Raw genomic sequence first — 18,931 nt, 5'->3', positions numbered from 1 at the left:
AGAGGATACAATAGAGAGAAAGTGGAAGAAGACCAAGAATAATTTGATAGAAATAAGTGAAAACATTTTAGGATATAGGGAAAGTAATCAGAAAGACTGGATGTCAACGAACACATGGGATAAAATTAAAGCTAGAAAAATGAAGAAGGTAGAATTAAACACTGCAAAAACAAGAACCCAAAAGAGTTCGCTACAAAGAGCTTGATAGAAAAGTGAAGAAGAGTGCTCGAAATGATAAACGCAATTGGATAGAACAGCAAGCAAGAGTAGCAGAGGAAGCAGCAAGTAAGGGTGATTTAAAACAACTTTATCAAACAACACGCTTACTGTCAAAGCGACAATTTAAGAAAAATATACCAGTCAAGGATAAGAATGGCAGGCTGTTAACGGATAAACAAGAACAAAGGAAGAGATGGAAAAAACACTTTGAAGATGTATTAAATAGGAACATCAGAGAAAATGACAGAACGAGAGAAATAGAGAGTGAGGCTGAAGAAACTGAAGAAAATGAAGAGCGTACAGAGATGAGAATCTCAGACCTTCCTCCTTCAATTCAGGAAATCAAACTAGCACTTAAGCAACAAAAGAATGGGAAAGCAGCTGGAATAGACCAAATTCCACCAGAGATTTTGAAGGTAAATGTGAACTTGATGGCAGAAATATTATATGAAGTGTTGGCGGCAGTTTGGGAAAAAGAGAAAATGCCAGAAGATTGGAAAAGAGGTCTTATAATAAAAATTCCAAAAAAAGGCGATATGACAAATTGTAATAACTGGAGAGGAATCACGCTGTTATCGGTCCCAAGTAAAATACTAACTAGGGTTCTATTAAATCGCATTCAAGATAAAGTAGAAGCCAAGATTAGGAGAGAGCAAGCAGGATTTCGTTCTAGTAGATCCTGCACAGATCAAATCTGTACATTAAGGATTATCATTGAGCAATACATAGAATGGAATACTAGATTGTATACCATCTTTGTAGATTTTGAGAAAGCCTTTGATTCTATAACAAGGGAAAAAATGTGGCAAATATTACAGAAGTTTGGAATACCACTTAAGATAATAAGGATAATTCAGGAGTCATATCGACAATACAAGAGTCAAGTTATTCATGAAGGAGATGTTACAGAACCCTTCGAAACAGAATCTGGAGTGAGGCAGGGATGTATTCTGTCGCCTCTTATTTTTCTTCTCGTAATAGATACAGTAATGAGGGAAACCGTAAAGGGAAAAAGAAGAGGAATGCAATGGGGCCTTATGGATAGATTAGAAGATTTAGATTTTGCCGATGATGTGTGTCTGTTGTCAGAATCTTATAGAGATGCAAAAACTAAATTGGAAGATCTGGTTGTAGAAGCTAAAAAATTCGGACTGACATTAAATAAATCAAAGACTAAAACAATGCGAATAAATGCAAGAACCCAAGATTACATTCAATTAGAAAATGAAATATTAGAAGATGTAGACAATTTTACTTACTTAGGAAGTGTAGTTGCAACAAATGGAGGAGCAGAACATGATGTAAAACAACGCATCAAGAAAGCAAATGGGGCCTTTGTACAACTCTACCCAATATGGAAAAGTAGGATTATAACTACAGAAACAAAGTTAAAGATTTTTAGAAGCAATGTTAAATCAGTATTGCTGTATGGAGCAGAATCCTGGAAAGTCACAACTGAAATCACAAGACTACAAGTTTTCATTAACAGATGTCTCAGGAGAATATTAAATGTACATTGGCCAGAAGTAATCACAAATCAAGAACTTTGGATACGAGCATCAGAAGACCAGATTAAAAACCAAATTAAAAGAAGAAAATGGAACTGGATAGGACACACACTAAGGAAAGCAGACAACACAATTGAAAAGCAAGCACTTTACTGGAACCCTCAAGGTGCTAGAAAAAGGGGAAGACCCAAAAGCTCATGGAGACGTACTGTTGAAGAAGAAGGAAAACAACAGGGGAAAAGTTGGAAAGAAATGAAGAAGATCGCATGCAATAGAGTGAGATGGAGACACTTCGTGGATGCCCTATGTTCCAATAGGAACGAAAGGAATTAAGTCAGTCACACCTCAATTGAAAAGATTGCAGCGTTCGCGGAAACAGCAAAAGATCGGAGGGTTCATATTCAGCATCCCGACCATCCTGGCAGCATTGGGGGCCGTTGGAAGTTTGGCTGGGGGTAGCGCCGCCATCGCGAAAACCGTCATCGACTCGAAGAAGAACAAGGCGGAATTGGAAGAACAGAAACGTCACAACCTGGCCATGGAGAAGAAGGGGAAGGGCGTCATGAGGAAGTTTAAAAAAAAGAAACAGCACTCACCAACCGAGACATTGAATCTCTGATCAAACCGTTACAAATCAAACACATCAGAGGCGTTTTCATGTCCGACTCGTTACCTTCAACCGTTAAAAAAAGAGAATGTGGCGTAGTCAACTTGGACAGTCAAGAAAATCCAAGCACGCATTGGATATGTTACCACAAAAATGATAAAGCATTCGTTTTCGATTCTTTCGGAGGTGTTCCACCTACAAATTTAGTTCATTATCTGAAGACGAACAATCCTATATACTACAACGACGAACGCATTCAAAATTTCGGAGACGTGAACTGCGGTCATCTCTGTCTCTCCGTGCTCGCGTTTCTCTCTAAAATAAATAAGCCACAGGTGGAAGATTTCCAGAAAGCATTGTGGAACCTGAAACAGCATCACGATGGGCGTGTTCCATCTCACGAGCGAATCTTCGATCTTGAAACTCACGCTGCACGACAACATCGTCTATCCTAAATCCATAGCTCTGCGTGCATTCTACAGCATGTACCTCATACCTAACGTCACGCAGCACAACAACAAAATTAGCGTCGGAAGCGAACATATCGTCGTCACGCCAGGTCAATACAATCTTTCTACTTTGCAAGCTCAATTACCCAAAGGCACGTACCTTTCTCAAAATTCGGTCACGCACAGAGTGGAAATCGTGTCCGCGACGGAGACGGTGGACCTGGGCACCATAGGAGAACTTTTAGGTTTCGAGAACAACACAAAACTCGAAGCTGGCATCAAGCACGTAGCAACCAATATTCCTAAATTTCTAGCCATAGAGACTCTGAACGTTCACTGCAACGTAGCGGAAGGCATGATCACGAAATCTTCGGACGGATTGTTAGGAAGTCACAAGCAGACGGGAATCATAGCCACGTTCAAACCCAGTTCCGAATTCATGGAACCGATCATCTACACACCCTCTTCGCCGATCTATTTTCCAGTATGTCGCAACCGCATAGACAACATAGAGTTGGTGGTGACGAACGAGAAAGGCGACATTGTGGATTTCGCAGGTGCCACGACGACGGCCGTCGTGGAGATCAACGTATAATAAATAACACACATAGTGAAAAAAATGGAGCAAATCGAAAGTTACGAGTTGCAATCTTTCCCTCCCAACCGTCGCACGTTCGCCAATTTGAACGAAGCGAACCGGGAGATCGAATATGACGTGGACGTAGGCGACGGGTTCGTTCATCCTCACAGAGCGGACCTTTACCTTCAATTCGACGTGGTGAAGAAGGAGAGCGGAGACGCGTTCCCCGCAGCAGCAAATTTGATACTCGTGGACAACTTCGTGCCTCACCTGTCCTCGCAGGTGGAGGTGAGGAAACACAACACCGTCATCGACAGAATCGATTATCCAGGCATCACGTCGACGGCAGTGGGAACATTGAAATTATCCAAAACGGACGCAGCATACTATCAAGCGGGAGGTTTCGAAGCGGGGACCAAAATATCGACGAGAAGTCACACGGTGCTCTTTCCCAGTGGCGTCGCTAGACCATCTGCTTTGGGGGGGCTGCAACCAGATACATGGCTTTCTACTATTGTAAATATTTTTAATGTTTGAAAATAGCAAAGTGATTAATAAGACAATAATATATAACAATCATAAGGAATTAAAACTAACATAGACTTACTGCATTAATTTTTATGAAAACAGATGGATATTCTTGTCCTGTTTTTCTAATGCTGGTGAACTATGTCTTTATGTATCAGCTGTACTCTACGGTTTGAATTTATTGCAAAATTATCAATAAAAACAATCCACACACAATTCATGACACTCTTCCTTTTCTATGGCCAGTATTGCAAGTGAGGAAAGTCTATCTTGGCCCATACTATTACGCAAAAATGTCTTGATTCTCTTCAAACAGCTAAAACTCCTCTCACACGATGCTGATGTCACAGGAATTGTCACTGCAATTTGCAACATTCTGCATAAGATCGGAAACATGTCTTTTGGAATGGCGTTCATTAAATGTACTATGGACGTGATGGTGTATGTCAAGTTCTTTAGGTAATTTTTTGCAACCATCATTTCAGCGATCGGCACTTGTAATTGAAAATAGTCACAAAAACCACTCAAGAATTGAGGGTTCAAAAACAAGTCAAAATTTGTTGTAAGTAAAGAAGGTGACATATGCTGAATTCCAACCAGAACACTGGAAGTTGCTTTATCTTTGAAACGACTTTCCAGCTCATTTATCATTCGATCAATGATAGTGTAAAAAAGTCCGCAGAATGCAGGTTTATCGGTATCAGTTTTGTGCCCCAGGGTTTCATTTACAACGTGGTCTTTCAGTGATGATGGTAATGTGTGAACACGTTTGTGAACTTTTGAATAATATTCAACACTTGTTTCATTGAGAGTTACCTTCTGTTTCACAAATGACTCTGTCTCTTTGTATACAGAGTTAAAATATTCTTCATTTCGCATACCGCGTAAAGTGTCAAGCACTGCATTAACAACTGCAATTGCCTCCGCAATATCAAGGCTTGGTGACTGCAACTTGTTACTGAGAATTTCTGTTATGGACAGAAGCTCAATGAAAATAAACAGAGACGTCATGGTTGAGAATTTTCTCAAAAATTCATAAAGGCCTAGGTACTGGACATTTATCTGCTGAATCTGATTGTTTCCTCAGATATTTCAAAAGAGCATCATAAGTTTTTCTCACCGCAAGTAGAGACCTTATTTGGCAAGCCCATCTAGTGCTACTTAGATTTTTTAGTTCTGCACGAACATTTAACTGCACGAACATTTACTTCGAATAATAAATTTGTCCATTGTTGTACGAACAACAGTAAATGTCCGTAACACAAAACGCTCCACTACAGTAGTGGGGTTTATGCTACGGACAGCACCACTTACAAGTGTAGAAAAGGCGAGGCTATTTGATTGTTCAATCAGATTTGCTTACACTTAAAACAATGCCAAGAGGGGCCTATACCCCAATTCTTCCAGTGTGATATGCTCTGATTTTTAAGAAATTCTGAATTTCTAGTGTAGAAAAGGCGAGGGCTCAACAGATAGATTTGCTTACACTTAAAACAATGCCAAGAGGGGCCTATACCCCAATTCTTCCAGTGTGATATGCTCTGATTTTTAAGAAATTCTGAATTTCTAGTGTAGAAAAGGCGAGGGCTCAACAGATAGATTTGCTTACACTTAAAACAATGCCAAGAGGGGCCTATACCCCAATTCTTCCAGTGTGATATGCTCTTAATTTTAAGAATTTTGAATTCTAGTGTAGAAAGGGTGAAAGCCTCTCAGACAGATTTGCTTATATTTAAAATTATGCCAAGTTCCCATATGATCTTATTGCTTATAGTGTGTCAAAATCCCAGGAATTGAATTTTAGTGTTTCAGATTGATTCTGCCATGTATATTAATATAAAGCTTATAGTTACTGGGTTCTGAGGCCCAGTGGAGTGTGGTGCATGGTTTTTATTGCCTTGCAATCAGGAGGCCTCTGGGCTTGAGTCCTGATAAAATGTGAAGCCTCTCCTGATGGCAAAATGTTAATATTGTTGCTTTGTAAGCAAAAGGCTCGGGTTTGAGTCCTGATAAAATGTAAAGCCTCTCCTGATGGCAAAATGTTAATATTGTTTGTCTTGTAAACAAGGGGCTCCGGGTTCGAGTCCTCATATAATATTTAAGATTGAAAACATGTGGCAAAATAATATGTCCACAAGTGAGATTTTGAGAATAGTTGATATACAACTCCCAGATCTGAAAACCTGGTAAAAAGTGTTTTACAATAATATATTGTACAAAAAACTGAATTTTCTTATTTTCTCATGTTTTATAACCACCTCCTCAAATACAATAGGAGAAGAAGCGGGTAAGCATTTGCATGCTTTGCCGGCACGCAAGAGACACGCTAGAAGGGGGGCATTAATGATTTTTCTATATGATTCACTGAAGAGGTCATTAATCTTTCAGCACGACAGGGGAAAAAGTGTAACAAATTCCTAGTCATGCAAGACAACATGTAAAAGTGTAACAAAGATTATTGAGATAAAGATACATATTTTCACACAGTGGCAATGAACTGTACCCCCCTCGTGCTGAAAGCAATTCTGTTCAGATAATATGAGCCTGGGCAAAGACTTAGAAAATATTATGGCAGTTCAAAATCCAATTTTGTCTGCATAAGGGTCTCAGAACCCAGTAAAATATGGGCATATTCTATTTGGAGACGTATTAATATTGTGGCATTGTAATCAGAGGCTTTGGGTTCGAGTCCTGATATAAGATTGAAATATATGCAACTGCCCACACATAAGATATTCACTGCTAGCTGATAAACAGTTGAGGTTTGTATGTTGTACATCAGCAAAACTATCACCAAAACCTAGTTACTGCTATTGTTTGGGTATAAAAGCACCAGCTCAGCCATTAACTGCTGAACCCAACTGATATTTTTATTAAGTATAAAGTTTGGAATTGAAGCCCAGAAAATCTTATATAATAAACTACAAGAAAAAATGCCAAAACAAAAATATTGCAATCGGTGTAATAAAAATATATCTAGTTCTTATTGGACTAGGCACCAATGTAAGCCTAGGAAATGCAGAAAGGCCATGAAAATATGTCCAAGATGCCATAAAATATTAAGCAAGGCATATTACAAATGGCATAAGTGTAATTCTTATGTACAGTCATCAACATTGCCCCCACAACCATCCACATCTGGTCTGAAAAGAAAATACGAAGCACCTGTTAATGCTGGACCTGCAAAGCAGCCACGCTATGAACCACCCATACATAGCAGTTTTAATGCCCAACTTAGGGATTACCGGTTTGTATCAGAGCCAAGATGCGGCATTGAGAATTTCTTGAACAGTATAAATCCTGATCTGCAGGCAATTCTAAATGCACAAAATGGCTCTTATAAGCTCTCCCTCAAATTGTTTGTACAATATAAGAAACCAAACGGCACAAAATTTACACATCCCCACTTAACAGAAACTGTACCTGTATATTCAAATTCAAATTCAGATACAATAATAAGCAGTTTAATAGTTCAATTAAATATTAAACACTCTGAATTTGCGGCAAAAGAGTCCGGATGGAGCCTATGCGGTTCTCCACACAAGTTATATGTTAATATTTCTGAATTCAGCCCATTACAAGGATCTACATATCTGCCATTGCCTGCTAATATCAAAAACAAAAGAGCCGTGGTCAATATAAAAAACACCGACCAGAAATGCTTTTTGTGGTGTATATTAGCTGCTTTGTATCCAGTTTCAAGGAATCCTCAGAGAATAAGTTATTACAAACAGCATGAACATGATTTTGATGATGTAATGGAGGGTTTGGAATATCCAATGTCAGTTCAGAATATTGATAAATTTGAAAAAAGGGCCAGGCACATCAATGGCAAACAATTATCTATTAATGTATTTACTTGTTCCACTGGCAATTGCCCGATAGCACCTCTCAGAATCAGTACACTTGATGATGAATCTGCAATTCCGATTGATCTGCTCTTAATTGAAAAGGATGGCACATATCATTATACTCTGATACATAATCTTGAAGCTTTAGTGAGAACACAACTAGACAAAACTCATAGAATATTCAAGTTGTGCAGAAGATGTTTAACTGTATTTGATGGTCAAAAAATGGTGAAGGGGGTTCCTGAATGTAATGCAGAAATTGCTAAAAACAAGTTAATTGAGCATCTGAAATACTGTGGCAACCATAAACCTGTTCATATGGTGATGCCCAATCCAAGTGAAAAAGCAGAATTCAAAAAGTATGAAGCCTTGTTGGAACACCCTGTATATATTGTCTGTGATTTCGAATCGAACCTCAATCCTTTTGCATTCTGTAGCCCAGATCCAGAAGAATCATCAATTACACCGTACCAGTTACATGAACCTTCCAGCTTTTGTTTTATGGTTATACGGGATGGTGTTGTTATTAAAGAAGATTCATACAAGGGACCAGATGCCATCAAAGAATTTGCACATAGAATAGAAAATGTGTGCCGTGACATAGCATCTAACATCTTATTAATATCAAAACCCATGTTGCCTTTAACAGAGGAACAGATTGAAGATTTCAACAATGCAGAAAAATGCCCGGTATGTGATTGTGAATTTTCAGATACAAATATCAAGGTTCATCACCATTCTCATACAGATGGTAAATTCTTAATGGCCCTGTGTAATAGCTGTAATATTAAGATCAAGAGACCAAGATTTGTCCCCATATTTTGCCATGGAGCATCCAATTATGATTTCCATCATCTGATCAGGTACGAGGGGTTTGACAAGCAGAATTTAAATATTTTAGCTGAAAATGACGAGAAATATATATCTATTAGCAAGATAATTAAAGTTGATGGTGTTCCTATTCACATAAGATTTCTTGATTCTTACAGATTTTTACCTGCTAGCCTGGCCACACTGACCACTCAATTATCTGATGATGACTTGAAAATCACACGTGCATTGTTTCCAAATCAGGACCTGAAATTAATTAGGCGGAAGGGTGTATACCCATATGATTATGTTACAGGTTTTTCTAAATTTGATGAGTGTTCTCTGCCACCACAAGAAGCATTTTACAGCAAAATCAGAGGATCTGGAATCACTGATGAAGATTATTACCATGCCAAGTTGATGTGGAACAGTTTCAAATGCGAGACATTTGGTGATTATCACATGGCTTATTTGAAACTTGATGTGACCCTCTCAGCTGATGTAATACAGACATTCAGAAAATCTTCGATGCAAAATTATGGACTGGACCCAGTGTATTTTTACAGTGCTCCGGGCCTAGCATGGTCTGCAATGTTTTTCAATACCAAAAAGCAATTGGATCTGATCCACGATCAAGATAAGTATCTGTTTATGGAGGAATGTATAAGAGGAGGGATGGTGCAATGTTCCCAGAGATATGCCAGAGCAAATAACAAGTATATGCCTGATTATGATCCAGCACGGCCATCAAATTATATACTTTATGTGGATGCAAACAACCTCTATGGTCACGCTATGATGGATAAACTGCCATATGCAGAGCTTGAGTGGGTCGAAGATTTCAATATTGAAGATCTTCAGGACTTTGATGACAGTGAATATGGCCTCTTCTTAGAGACTAAACTGATATTTCCAGATCATTTGCACAACAAATTTTCTGATCTGCCCCCAATTCCCGAGGTTCAGTGCTCACCTGGCTCTAAACAGAAGAAGCTCATGATGACTCTGGAGCCGAAAGAGGGTTATGTTATATATTACAAAAACCTCCAGTTCCTGATGAAACATGGTGTTCAAGTAACCAAAGTTGGCAGAGTTTTGAGGTTCAGGCACTCAGAATGGTTGAAACCATATATTGACACAAACACGGAGCTTCGAACATCCGCAAAGAGCCAATTTGATAAGGGATTGTTTAAATTGATGGTGAATTCAGTGTATGGCAAAACTATTGAAAATGTCAGAAAACATACCGATGTTAAAATAATTACTGACCCCAGCCGGAGCAAAAAATTGGTTGCAAAGCCCAACTTCAATTACAGAAGAATTTATGATGATGACATGGCACTTTTCAACATGATGAAAACAAAGATTAAGTTTGATAAACCTATTTATGAAGGGGCTGCGATATTGGAATTGTCCAAATTACGTATGTTAACATTGTATTATGATGTGCTGAAACCTTATTATGAGGATCGTGTAAAATTATTGTACATGGACACGGATAGTTTTATTCTTGATATTCAAACAGAAGATGTTTATCAAGATATGTCACAGCCTGAATTGTTTCAATACTTTGATACCAGTGAACATGCAAGAATTCAACCCCACAACAAAAAGGTGCCTGGCAAGTTAAAAGATGAGACACTTGGTGATGTTATTGTGGAATTTGCTGGGTTAAGTGCCAAGATGTACAGTTTTAAAACATGTAGTGCTGTTGTCAAAAAAGCCAAGGGAATTGGCAGAGTAACTGTTGAAAAAGAGCTTGTATTTGAAGATTATAAAAATTGCATCAAATCACAGAGTTCAATCAGAACATCAGAAAATAGAATTCAGAGTGAGAATCACTTGCTGACTAGCAATATTGTAAGAAAAGTAGCCCTGGACCCACATGATGACAAGAGATGCATTTTGTCATGTGGCACACATACTTTACCTTGGGGGCATTGTGATTTGAAAAATGGAAATCAATGCCCAATTCCAGAGCATGATTTGAAATAAATAAACATGCCTATGAACTTATTTGGGTTCAAAAAACAGGCTATTATGGACCTGCCTACACCACAACCCTCTCCTGATTTACAATCTGTAATGTCTAAACTGAGTGGCTTGTTAATTATTCATCTGAACAGCATACTTACAGATAATGATGAAGAAACAGGTAAAATATTGTACATATTTAACAATAATTTAAATCATTACCAATTACCTGTAGGTGGGCAATTGCAATTTATTACAACCCCTGAGGGCAATGTCAAGATTTCAATAGGGAGAAATATTTATAGAATTAAGCACTCAAACATGATTTCTGGCACTGTATATACTGTTTCTGCTGGTGACTGCTTATATATTGAGGTCCCTGGATCTTATGACAAGCTTATACCCTTTTTCATAGAATTAAGAATCAGATATTCAATAATAAATAACCATTAAAACAAAATGCCTAACGATATATTTGGCCATACAAGACATGAAGATCACAGTGATGAGATTCTGATGCTTGATGTCAGAGTCAAGAAATTAAGAAGTGATTTGCAAGCTTTACAAACCACACTCAATGCCAGTCTTCAACTAGAAATTACAAATTTGCAATCACAATGCATGGACCCTCTTCTTAAAATTGATTCTGAACTCAAATTGTTGCTTCAGAAATATACTGATCTGGCAACATTAGATAATTTTCAAAGTTTGGAAGAAGCTGTAGCAGCTCTTCAAGCCAAATTTAAGACCCAGGCTAACAACTCTGAGCAATTGAAACAACAATTGGAAGAGCAGATAAATAATGTCCAGACACAGCTCCAAACAATTGTCAAAAGCATAAAATCACAAGAAGATTTTGATCTAGTGATTTCCACTCTGAAAGAACAGATTCAATCACTCCAGATACCTAACCTGGATCCTCTGCACAATGCCATAGCCGAGGTTAAAGAAAAAATTGAGACACTTGAAAATTTTATGAACAACTTGCCATCTTCTGATGCTTTGAATGCAATAACTCGGAGTGTAGCCAACATTAAGCTGCAACTTGAAACATATGAAGATTTTGGAAAAATTCAAAGTACCATAACCCATCTTGAAGGTACAATAGCAGCAGTGCAAAGTGATTTGACAAATGTACAAGAATCCAAATTGCCTGGGATTGTAGATACTCTTGTCAGTGTCCAGCACCAAATCACAAAGCTTGAAAACCTCAACACTGAATCTGAACTATCTCATTTTCATCACTTGATAGATGATATCCAAACAAAGCTTGAAATTTTACAACGATCAACACCCTCTCAGGCAGATATAGCCCTGCTCCAAAATGCCATGCAAAATGTGGCTGATGCATCTGAATTAAACAATGTGAAATTGGCACTTGAATCTTTGCAAAATACAGTATCAAATCTTCCTACATCACAGGAACTTAAAAATATTAAGAGAGCTGTGAATCGCATATTGAAATCAGAAGATATCAAGAATATCCAAGCAGAGATCAAACAACTCACTCAGACAGTGGCTACTCTACCAACGAATCAACATATTAATGAACTGCATGCCCTGTTTGAGGATATCAGAAGGCAAGTCCATGATCTTACTGCTCAAAATTCTAAATTGGCAGTTGTTGAAAATTTGCAACAAATTGTAGCTAATATCAAGCAGCAGCTAGGGACCATGGAATCCAATCAAGCAAATGCTCTGTCTGTTTTTGCCACCCAGCTTCAAGAGATTGTGCAACAATACAAGAAACTTATTGTGGACATAAAAATCAAGCCAGGCCACGATGATGTTGTTAGGACCATCAATGAGCACCTTGAATCTGTAACAAGCAGATTGCTTACAGCAGAAAAGGAAATAACAGGCATAATCGAGAATCCAAAACATACAGTAATTCTTGAATTGTACAGCATCCCCAACAGAGAATATGATTCACCATTTACACCAGGTGGCAAAATATATATGCTGTCCCCTGCACAATTTTATTACCAGTTTTTTGTTGGGGGCACATTGAGACCAATCAAGATCAAATATTGGCATCAACCACAGGCACACCACTACCCAACCTTATCAATAACAAATGCTGATAACAAAGTGAAAATCACCAGTGTAGAGTTAGAGGATTTTACAGACCCCAATACATTAGAAACAGCCTATGTTGAGGATGATGGCTCTTTGGAATTTAAAATACAAATAGGGGACAAATTATATTTAGAAAATCCTGCAGTATCAGCTGCTGAACACCCCATAGTTGCAATATTCTTGTTTACATATCATGTCTAGACAAATTATTGTCGATGAATTACACAGACAGGCCCGACATAATTATAAGAGACTCCCAGTAGTCACAAAGGGCATAGATGATTTATGGCAGAGCGACTTGATTGAAATGGCAACTGGACAGTTGAAAAACTTAGACAAAATCAACAAGGGCTACAAGTATCTACTCACTGTGATAGACACATTTTCAAAATTTGCCTGGGCTGTGCCACTCAAATCCAAGACTGGAACATGTGTTACAGAAGCCTTCAGGACAATCATCAATCATTCAGGAAGATCCCCGCGCTATTTGCAAACAGATAATGGCAAAGAATTTTATAATTCAGTGTTTCAACAATTTATTAAAAGCCAGGCAATAAAACATTACTCGAGTTACAGTGATCTCAAAGCCTCGATTGTAGAGAGATTCAACAGAACCTTAAAAAATCTTATGTATAAACAATTTACACTTCAAGGTAATTATAAATGGATTAATATTCTTCCAGAACTTCTACATAAATATAACAACTCGGTCCATTCCACAATCAACATGAAACCCTCTGAAGTAACTTCATCTGATGAGCAAAAATTGATCAGGACTGTTTATTATCCTAGATACCAGCCAACAACAAGAAGGGCCAAATTCAGGGTGGGTGATCAAGTAAGAATCAGTAAATATAAGCACTTATTCAAAAGAGGCTTTACAAGAAACTGGAGTACTGAATTATTTACAGTGGTTCAAGTTAAACCTGGGACCCTTAACACATATATAATAAAAGATCACCGAGGAGAAATTCTCAAAGGCAGGTTCTATGAACAAGAACTCAGCAAAACTAAACAGCCTGACACATATCTCATAGAAAAAATCATCCGCAGGAAAGGCAACAAGTTATTTGTCAAATGGCTGGGTCATCCGGAAAACAGCTGGATCGATGCAGACAAAGTGATAATATGAGCACCTGGGATGTTATAAAAAGGCTGCCAGAACCTGAACAGCAGAATAAGATAAATGGAGTGCTGCTACCTGATAATATTAGATGTCTTATTGTTGGGCCATCTGCTTGTGGTAAAACAACACTAATGGTTGATAATTTTTTATTAGCACCCAACTGGTTAGACTGGAAAAACAGGCACTTGTATATCTTCTCTAAGAGCTTGGAACAATTAAAATATCAGCAGCTGATGAAGCTATATGATGGATTGAATATTGCCACTTTTGAACCAGATGTTAAGCCACTTGATGAATGTCTCGATAATTCTGTTGTTGTGTTTGATGACATTATACTGGATAATCAAAACAAGGTTAGAAATTTCTTTACACAAGGGCGGCACAAAAACATTGATTGCTTCTACCTGGCACAGACTTTTTCTAAAATACCGAAGCAACTGATCCGAGACAACAGCAATTTTATATGTGTGTTTCATCAAGACCATACCAACCTCAAACACATACACGATGAATATGTAGGTGGGGACTTGAGCTACAATGATTTTTCCAAGTTTTGCAGCAGGTGCTGGAACCAGGACAGTTATGGGTTTGTCACAATTGATATGACAAGAACACCTAATACTGGAAAATACAGAAATAAAATCAACGATTTTCTAGACGTTGAAACATATATAAATAACCATGAAACGACCAGTCATTGATGATCTTAAGTTAAGAGATTATCTTGTAAAAAGATTTAAGGGATGGAAATCAGAGAACCGTGGAATTTATGAAAAACACAAACAAACAGAACAGCCTGTCATTGATGCTATTAATAATTTAGGTAAGAATATCAAAACTGTTACAGAGCAAAATCAAGATTTGATCACAGAGCTTGTACCTGTAGCTGCAAGGAACATATTAGATTATCCATTCACCCCACTTTCCAGTATTCATACACCTAGTCCTGTTGCTCCTAGAAGAATTGAAGCTACACAGGATCCTATTGAATTGGGTCTTCTTGCTCAAAAATATTTAACCACACCTAAAGACAACAAAGATGAGGTTTTTGGCTTATATGCCGACACAGAGCTTGATGGCAGCATCATACATAGAATTGGTAATTTCAGAGTAACATTTATGGGAGATGATCTAATTGTTTATTCAGAATCTCGTCTCGGAGAAAAAGGTGGTTTTGTTAAATATCCCGGCACACCTGGGTTGTGGGAACTGATAACTAGGAAAAGGCCTGGCAGCTATACAGATCAAGATTATGAGCATTACAAAGAAATATTAATAAAATCAGATGCTCTATACCAGAACAATGATCCCACACAAAAAAGGGTTAAGTCGAGCAGTGGGGCAAAATACAATAATTTAATCAAGCCCATATGGTCACAGATCAAGACTGGCAGTGGAATCAAACAATACAACACCCTGCCTAAAGAATTTGTGTGGGTTGATGATGTCAGGAAACTTATAGATAGGTTGCTGGTGATAGCTGGGGAGGAAAATGCTGGGAACCACAATTTTTACAATGAAAAGGTTGGAATTATGGACATGATAAGCACCAAATTGTCTAATTTTATAGTGAATGACCCTAAGGGGATTGGATATCTCATAAAAATTATTAATACTCTACCACCTAAATTTTGGAATGTTTCTGAGGGTCGGGGGCTTGTTAATGACATTATAAACAAGTTGCCATTTGAACTACACATTCCAGGCTATCAGTATTGTGGTCCAGGCACAAAATTGGACCATAGATTAAACAGAGGGGACCCTGGTGTTAATCCCCTGGATGCTGCTTGTAGAGACCATGACATAGCATACAACACACATTCTGATCTTGACAAGAGACATGTTGCAGACAAGAAATTAGAAGAGGCAGCATTTGGCAGATTTGTAAGCAAAGATGCTTCTTTAAGTGAAAAAATAGCAGCATTGGGAACCACCATAGCCATGAGCACCAAACAAAAACTGGGGTGGGGGTTGTGAATATGTATATAATAAACCTACGATGAAGGCCAAGGGTGTTATGTATCAAATACCTTATGCAGGTCTCAAATCTCTTAAAACTATTGACAGTCTTTTAACCAAAAAGCAGCGGAAGAAAAAAAGCTCTTGTCTTGCAAAGGGACATGGTATGAAATTGTTGCTTAGTACCCCCCAATTAAAAAAATTACAGCAATCCAGGAAAAAATTGCATACAGGGGGATTCATATTTACTATCCCTGCCATCTTAGCTGCTCTCGGGGCTGTGGGGAGCTTGGCTGGGGGATCAGCTGCCATAGCAAAAACAGTAATAGATGCCAAGAAAAATAGGGCAGAATTAGATGAGCAGAAGCGCCATAACCTGGCCATGGAGAAAAAAGGCAAAGGTGTTAAGAGAGCTATGAATAAGTTTAAAAAAAACAAGAGCCGCTTACAAACCAAGATATTGAAGCTTTGATCAAGCCACTGGGCATCAAACATTTTAGAGGTGTGTACATGTCTGATTCTTTACCAGAACAACCACTCAACAAAGAGTGTGGCATTGTTAATTTGGATGAGTACAAAAATCAGGGCACTCACTGGATCTGTTATCTTAAATATTTAAACAACGAGGCATTTGTGTTTGATTCATTTGGAGGTGTTCCACCTGAAAATTTAATAAAATATCTAAAATCAGCTAATCTTTATTACAATAATGCCCGTGTTCAAAACTTCAAAGATGTTAATTGCGGACATTTGTGTTTATCTGTTCTTAGATATATGTCTCAAATAAATAAACCATCAATTGAAGTTTTTCAAAAAGCCTTGTGGTATTTGAAACATCATGGGGGTATTCCATCTCACCAGCCAAAATTCAATATTGAAACTTAGATTACATGATGATATAGTATATCCCAAAACAATAGCTCTCAGAGCATTTTACGGCATGTACTTGATACCTAATATTACACACCACAACAACAAAATTGCAGTAGGGGATCAAAAAATTGTCATCACTCCAGGGCAGTATAATCTATCCACTTTAAATGCTCAATTACCCAGAGGTGTGGTGTTAAGTCAAAATTCTGTCACTCACAGAGTAGAAATTGCATCTGCTACAGAAACAGTGCATCTGGGTACTATAGGAGAGCTGTTAGGCTTTGAGAACAACACAAAACTCGAACCGGCCATCAAACACACTGCTATTAATATACCCAAATTCTTAGCCATAGAGACTCTGAATATTCACTGTAATGTGGCTGAGGGTATGATCACCAAATCAAATGGCATAGGCACTCACAAACAAACTGGCATCATTGCAACATTCAAACCTAATTCCGAATTCATGGAGCCAATCATCTACAATCCATCCCCAACATTATATTTTCCTGTGTGCCATAATAGAATAGATTATATTGAATTGATGGTCACTAATGAAAAAGAAGAATTAGTTGATTTTGCTGGAGCCACAACAACTGCTATCATAGAGATTAACATTTAAATAAAAATACATACAATGGAAAATATTGAGAGTTATGAGCTACAATCATTCCCCCCAAACAGGAGGACATTTGCAAATTTAAATCAACCCAACACAGAGATTGAGGTTGATCTTGATGTAGGGGACGGTTTTATACACCCCCACAGAGCAGATCTATACATCAAATTTGATGTCGTAAAGCTCGATGGTACAGATTATCCGGCAAATACAAATATAAGATTGGTAGATAATTTTGTGCCGCATCTGTTCTCTGAAATTGAGATCAGAAAGCATGGCGTTGTTATAAACAGAATAGATTATCCCGGCATTACCTCCACAGCTTTGGCCACTCTAAAATTATCCAAAACCGAGGCTTCTTACTACAAAATAGGTGGATTTGAGGCTGGTGATAAGATATTATCTAAGAACCACACAGTGCTGTTCCCCATGCGCCTGTTGCCAGGATTCTTCTCGGATTACAAAGATATTATGTGGAAGGGCGGGTTAAGAATCACATTTAGAAGAGCTGCCAATGATAATAATGCCTTGATGAGGTACAGCACATTAAACACTACAGGAGAAGCTATGCCCAATACCCTACCTGATGAGGGCAAATGCATTATTCAGACTATGGAGCTAAGAATCCCCGTTGTTGAATATGAGGCCAGTTACGCTCTTAAATACAAAGCTGATATAATAAAAAATCCCCAGATTCCTCTGCAATTTTATACATATCAATGTGTACAGAAGCCCGCATCTGGCACCTATTATGAGTTTGATGCTACAAATTCATTCTCCAGTATTCAATATGACATGCCTGATTTTGTAGTGGTATTGTTTCAGACTGGAAGACACAATAATCAGGAAAAAAATTCAAGTAGATTTGATAACTGCAACATCAAGAACATATATCTTAAAAATGGCAGAAATGAGGTATTCCCCAGAGAAAATTACAATTTAGACATGTCCAAGGATGATTTTCTCAAATTATATGAGGCATTTTCGGCTTTCAAAAGAGTCACTACTGGCAGTACTGATATGTACTACACTCCAGATGAATTCAAAACACGGAGACCCATGTTTGTAATCAACACTTCAAAAAGAAAACAAGTTGTGGTGAATGACAGAACAAACATTAAAATTATCTGTGAATTCCATGAGGCTTTACCTGAAGACACCATTTGTAGTGTCATTCTCATAGGTGAAAAATCATATGTTTATGATGTAAGAAATGAGAGAGTCACGGAGCAGTTCTAGAAGATATTTGTTCTATTATCCTGTTGTACAACACACAAACCTCAACTGTATTATCAGCTAGCAGTGAATATCTTATGTGTGGGCAGTTGTATATATTTCAATCTTATATGAGGACTCGAACCCGGAGCCCCTTGTTTACAAGACAAACAATATTAACATTTTGCCATCAGGAGAGGCTTTACATTTTATCAGGACTCAAACCCGAGCCTTTTGCTTACAAAGCAACAATATTAACATTTTGCCATCAGGAGAGGCTTCACATTTTATCAGGACTCAAGCCCAGAGGCCTCCTGATTGCAAGGCAATAAAAACCATGCACCACACTCCACTGGGCCTCAGAACCCAGTAACTATAAGCTTTATATTAATATACATGGCAGAATCAATCTGAAACACTAAAATTCAATTCCTGGGATTTTGACACACTATAAGCAATAAGATCATATGGGAACTTGGCATAATTTTAAATATAAGCAAATCTGTCTGAGAGGCTTTCACCCTTTCTACACTA

Source organism: Lepisma saccharinum, chromosome 27 (genome assembly GCF_977018435.1).
Source record: "Lepisma saccharinum chromosome 27, izLepSacc3.1, whole genome shotgun sequence".
Classification (NCBI taxonomy): domain Eukaryota; kingdom Metazoa; phylum Arthropoda; class Insecta; order Zygentoma; family Lepismatidae; genus Lepisma; species Lepisma saccharinum.
Note: the sequence above shows the minus strand (reverse complement) of the source record.